The following is a 6,022-nucleotide window of genomic DNA, read 5'->3' as shown; positions in this document are numbered from 1 at the left end:
TTCGTTTTTGATGCGTTTTGTTTTTTGATTTTGCCATGTGATTATGGACTTTCCAAATTGATTTTCCTCTGAGTTCAGTATTTTTGTGATTTTACTTTTTATCTAGTATAATAAATCCAATCTATGAGTAAATACTGAAATAAGTATTTCTATCATTACAATGCAGGTTAAACATTTTTATAGCGCATGAGCATCACTGAAGAGACATGTGTTGGCAAAATGCGCATCTGGTGCAAGAAAATTGGTACCGTAAATGCTATTACTACCACTGGGTCGATGCCTTTGCTGGTGGCATCGAAAAACAATGTGACCACAGATATCCAACAATCAACCAACCCATCCTGTATACTACTGCACTTAGAGAGCAATTTGTGGAAAATAATGATGAAAATGTAGATCAAGATGAAATTTGTAGTGTTTTGTGTTCTCAGGGTAATACTTCAAATTCATTAACCTACTGTTATTTCTTTTCAATATGGATGCCATATGCCGATGATGATAAGACCTGTGTGACTTTGATTGGTCAATTATTCTTATCTATGTTATATTTTTCCTATAGTAAAACCCGATACCATATGGTAACATGGTATACCATGTCCACAGTTGAACAGCATAACCCCGCAGTACCTAACATCTATTGAAAAGGAAAACCTCAGTTGCATCGGGTGAATTACATTATCGCCGCCAACTTGAGACTAAGACATGAAGGTTAGGTACATTGTTTAACTAGAATAAGAATATGAATTTTATTAGTCTAAAATCCAATTTTATTAGTCTAAAATCCAAACTAAAGTATTGTTACCATAATACACAACAAAAAAAACTGGAGGCTCTAAAGCTGTGTCGCTCACCTTGGTCTATGTGAATATTAAACAAAGGAATGAGATGAATTCATGACAAAATTGTATTTTGGTGATGATGATGTGTTTGTACATCAAATTTAACTGAACATTCTTGCTGCTTACAATTATCTCTATATATAATGAACTTGGCCCAGTAGTTTCAGTGGAAATTGTTAGTAAACATTTACAAATTTATGAAAACTGTTAAAAATTGACTGTAAAGGACAATATCTGCTTAGGGGGTCAATTGACCATTTCGGTCATGTAGACTTATTTGAAAATCTTACTTTGCTGAACATTATTGCTGTTTAAAGTTTATCTGTATCTAATATAATATTCAAGATAATATATTAAACCGGAATAATAAGGATGGACTTAATAAATGATTGTATTTGCAATATACACCCACATGGGTCAAGCAAACACAAACACAACATTTAATACAGACAGTGCAGAATTACAAATATAAACATAAAAAAAAACTGTTGTTCATTAATAATTATATATTATTTTTAATTCACTTTCCGTGATTACTTTATGTATAGTTTTCCCGGAATTTATATCCTCTTTTTAATTATATCGAGTGTTATTTTGAATTTATTCACAGGTTATAATTCAAAACAAATAAAAACAAATCAGTTACTAGTATATAAATTCGTTTTTCAAATTCAACAATCTTTTATCGCTTGCAAATGTAATTATGCTTACCAAACATTTAGAATATGATATACCACACATGCTTAAATCTGTTATCACTAGTAAAAACCTTGTGACACAAACATCTATATTTCTGTTTAATCATTATGGAATGCATACATCCGTTAAACGTTTCAAGTGCAATTATATCTTTTATCTGAACAGATTTAGTGATTCCCTATAAAATCAACCAAGTGTTTACCAGAGAATTCGAATTGCTTTCCATTGATCAAGTTTATTGTACGAGATTTTACAGTAACTTTGGTCGGGGTCGGTCATTTTAGGCCAATTGATTGAATCAATACATTGCTGAATATTAAACTGGATGTCAGTGGCTGATCCAGAACTTTTTAAAAGTGGGGGAGGTAGTCTGACTGACCTCAGAAATCCCTAAGAGGAGCCGCTAAGTCATGATTCAGTGATTCCTTATAGAATCAACAAAGTTACTCCCACGAAATGGGCCGTGTCTCCATAAATCCTCCGCCTCCGGATCCCCCTTTTGCAGCTCTAGAGGAGATACACGTATGGTCTTTAGAGAATCCTTTATCATTGCCGGTTTAAAAGTATACATGGCACTCTTTTTAAACGTGTGACACAAAAACGGTCATAGTTTGACATATTCTTCTTAGAGGTTATATATTTAGTTCTCCAGATATAAACTCTTGAGTTGTTTAGTTGGGGTGTTACTTACCCTAGTTGTATGGTATGTCAAATGGCGGGTCGTCCGCAAAAGGGGGAGGACAAGAAGAAGTTAAGAAGTGTATGGCAATGTTTCTCTTCTCCCAATGTTAATTTTAATAGTATTGTAGTAGATCATGTACATATTTGTATGAAGTACGAGACCCAACTTGTTTTATCTTTTTTTTTCATTGATCGAATGACTCATTCTTTTATATGTTACTTTTTCATTTGTCACTGTATAACATTTCTCCTATATGAATGTGTGTTAAGCAATTATCTATTCATTTATCTGCATTTGCTGTGTGGCAGATTGATTTCATATGTATTACAAAGTTACTTAAGAAAGACATAGTTCAGTTCTTAACTTATACTCTCAGTTCTGCACTGTTTACAGGATTCTAAAAATATGTGTTTATATTTTATCCCTTCCCTATAATATGTATTATTCTCATGCAAGCTGGGTTTTTCAAAGTATAAAGGTATTTACTTGTATGAAATGTGTTATATCCCAACAAATGATACTTTGGTATTTACTTATTGTGTGTGAATTTTGTAAATATTAAATGTACATCTTGCAGACATTGAGAGAATGATGTGTTTCAATAAGAAGACTGGAGATTAAAGATGATAGTCATAAAGTGGCATGTATGTTATATGAATTTGTATAGAAGTTCTGAGCATAAGAATGTACTTGGGTGAAATTTAAAAAATCTAGAATTTAGAATAGGTAATATAAAGCAGAAGAGCATCAAACAAGGAACAAGACAATAACAAACAAAACCAAGGAGTAAACAAAGACTCACAAAACAAAGGACATTTCCATCAACAGTTATAAATAATAATTAAGAAATAAACATGATCTCCACTAAAAACCGAGAGTGAAATCAGATGCCTAGTTACGGCCTTGGAAGAAACCACGAACTCTAAAACCCGGGAGTGAAATAAGATGCTCCGGAAGGGTAAGCATTTCCTGCACCGTATATGGTACCCTTCATGTTATTTCTTTGTTCCATTCGATAATGATGAAAGGTTATTATGAAACATAACAATATTACAATATCCATATTTTTGTTTTGGTGCCAGAACCGAAGTACTGGCAGCAAGGGTGCTGGTGATAATATTAAAAATATGTTTAATTCTAACATACACGTTTCACTGTCAGATGAGATATCTAAAAGTTGATGAGTTACAGATAACACATATTTTGCACATATTATCGATTTTGTTAAATTGATATATTGAGTAACACGGTAGCATATATTGCTTATTCTTTCATATCTCAATTATGCATAGGGCGATAGAGACGCATATACTGACAGTGATAGTGATATTGAGAACTCGCCAAGGAAACATAAAGATATGCTTTTAAAAGCACATTCCTTTTGAAATTGTATGCAATACATTAAGTTATTTTTATTCATTTGATAAACTTGATGTCAAAACATTCCATTTTCACTTTAGACCAAAGGATGACTTTGATCGTATCGCAAGACTATGCTGAAATTTCTACATTTACACATTTATTTACGGTCAAATTGTGTCGGTTTTGACATTCTAAATAGAAACGTCGATAACCTTATCCTGCTTCAAGAAATTGTTGGCATAGAATAAAGTTAATAGACATATCACATCATTGCCATACCATTACCAAATTAATGACAATGATGAGCACAATATAGTTGACTGTTTTGTATATCATTTAAACGCTTGACTTTGGCCTGCAGTTAGATTAGTTAGTAACCTTCTTGAATCTCAATGATTTATATATGGCTGCTTACAACGAGCTTAGGATCATAATATAGTTTGCTGCTATCTGTACACTAACAATTTTATCACTATTCACATACATTCTTCTGAAAATATTACGAATATTGATGAACAGAAATCTATCTTTAGAGAGTCGATGAACGCTCAAATGAGATGCACAAATAGCTAGGCGAATGTCCATATAAGGTTATTCGATTGATGACAAACATAATTAATTTACCGACGGTTTTCAACTATTATTCTGACTCTTTTCTTATTTAGTTTTAAACAATTGACCGTTGCCTGCTGTTTAAATTGGTCATGTTTATGTTGAATCCACAGATTTACTCGTTCATTTCTTCTCTTTTCATTACTGCTCGATAACAATTAAGTAACAGCCAATTTGGTTTTAGAGAGAACCATAGAACTGCAGATATCATTTTTATATTAAAATCTCTAATAACTCTAAAGTATTTACATAAAAACAAAAAGAAATTTTATGCTTGTTTTGTAGATTTAAAAAAGGCATTTGACTCTGTATGGAGAGATGCTCTTTTGTACAAACTTTATAATATGGGGGTAGGGAAGAAATTATTTAACATTATAAAACATCAATATGATGACACTGGGTCTTCAATTAAATACAAAAACATGGTAACTGATATGTTTAATATTACAAGAGGGGTAAAACAAGGTGATTCACTGAGTCCTACTTTATTTAATATATTCATTAATGACATCACAGAGGTCTTTGATAATGACTTGTGTTATCCTCTAAAAATTATAGACTCAAAACTAAGTTGCCTGCTTTTTTTCAGAAACTAAAACAGGGCTACAGAATAGTCTAAATAATTTAGCTTTATACTGTGATAAATGGCAGATAGAATTGAATATTAAAAAGACAAAATCTATGATATTTAATAGGACATGCTCTAAACTAGAAAAAACATTTTTGAATTTTAAAAACTGTAACATTGATAATGTATCAGAATACTCATTTTTAGGCTTATTAATTAAATGCAATGGCAACATGTCTCATAGCACTAAAGAACTTGTTAAAAAAGCCAAAAAAGCATTATTTGGGTTAAAAGCTTACACAAAGTCTTTGAATAATTTACCAGTCAAAGTTGCATGCCACCTCTTTGATTCCCTCATTAAACCAATAATGATATACAACTCTGAAGTTACATATTTAGACACATATATATCTCTTTTTAGAGCAAAAAACAGAGCTTTAAATTATGGAAAGGAAGTAGATATTTTAAATTTTGCAGAAAAAAGTCCAATTGAAAAATTACACTTGCAATTTTTTTTAATTTTTACTAGGAACTAGAAAGAATGCATCTAATCTTGCAACTAGAGCTGAATTGGGGAGACTTCCTATAGAATTTAATATTAAAACACAAACATTATTATATTTTAAAAGATTTGAATGCTGTAAATTAAATCCTCTTTTGAAAGAAGCTTACATGCTTAGTAAAAACCTCGGAAGGAGTATACTCCTGGTTTACCCATGTTAAAAATATTTTAAGTGAACTTAATATAGATATAGCACAAATTCAACAAAATACTAGTTCAGACAAAAAAATAGATAAATCATTTAAAGTTTATATAAAAACAAGCTCTAAAAACTTCTTTGAAAATTTGATACATGATAAGATGCAAAACATAGATGAAAAAAGTAAACTTTATTTATATAAGAATCTTAAACAAAATTTATGTTTTGAAGACTATTTAAGAACATCAAACTTTACTTATAGAAAATTAATAACAAAACTAAGAATAAGTGACCATAATTTAAATATAGAAAAAGGCAGACATACAAATATTCCTAGAGAGCAGAGAATATGCCTTAAATGTAAAACATTAGAAAACGAAAAACATTTTATATTAGATTGTAAATTAAATATGGAACTAAGAAATAACTTTTTTAACAACTTGGATTTTAATTTTTCTGTTAAAGATTTATCTGATGAAAAAAGTTGATTTCTATACTTAATCCATCAACACCATCACAAGTAAATAAATTGGGGTCCTACATCAAAAGGTCATTAGAA

This window comes from Mytilus trossulus, chromosome 5 (assembly GCF_036588685.1).
Source record: "Mytilus trossulus isolate FHL-02 chromosome 5, PNRI_Mtr1.1.1.hap1, whole genome shotgun sequence".
Lineage (NCBI taxonomy): Eukaryota > Metazoa > Mollusca > Bivalvia > Mytilida > Mytilidae > Mytilus > Mytilus trossulus.
This window is presented reverse-complemented; position numbering follows the sequence as displayed.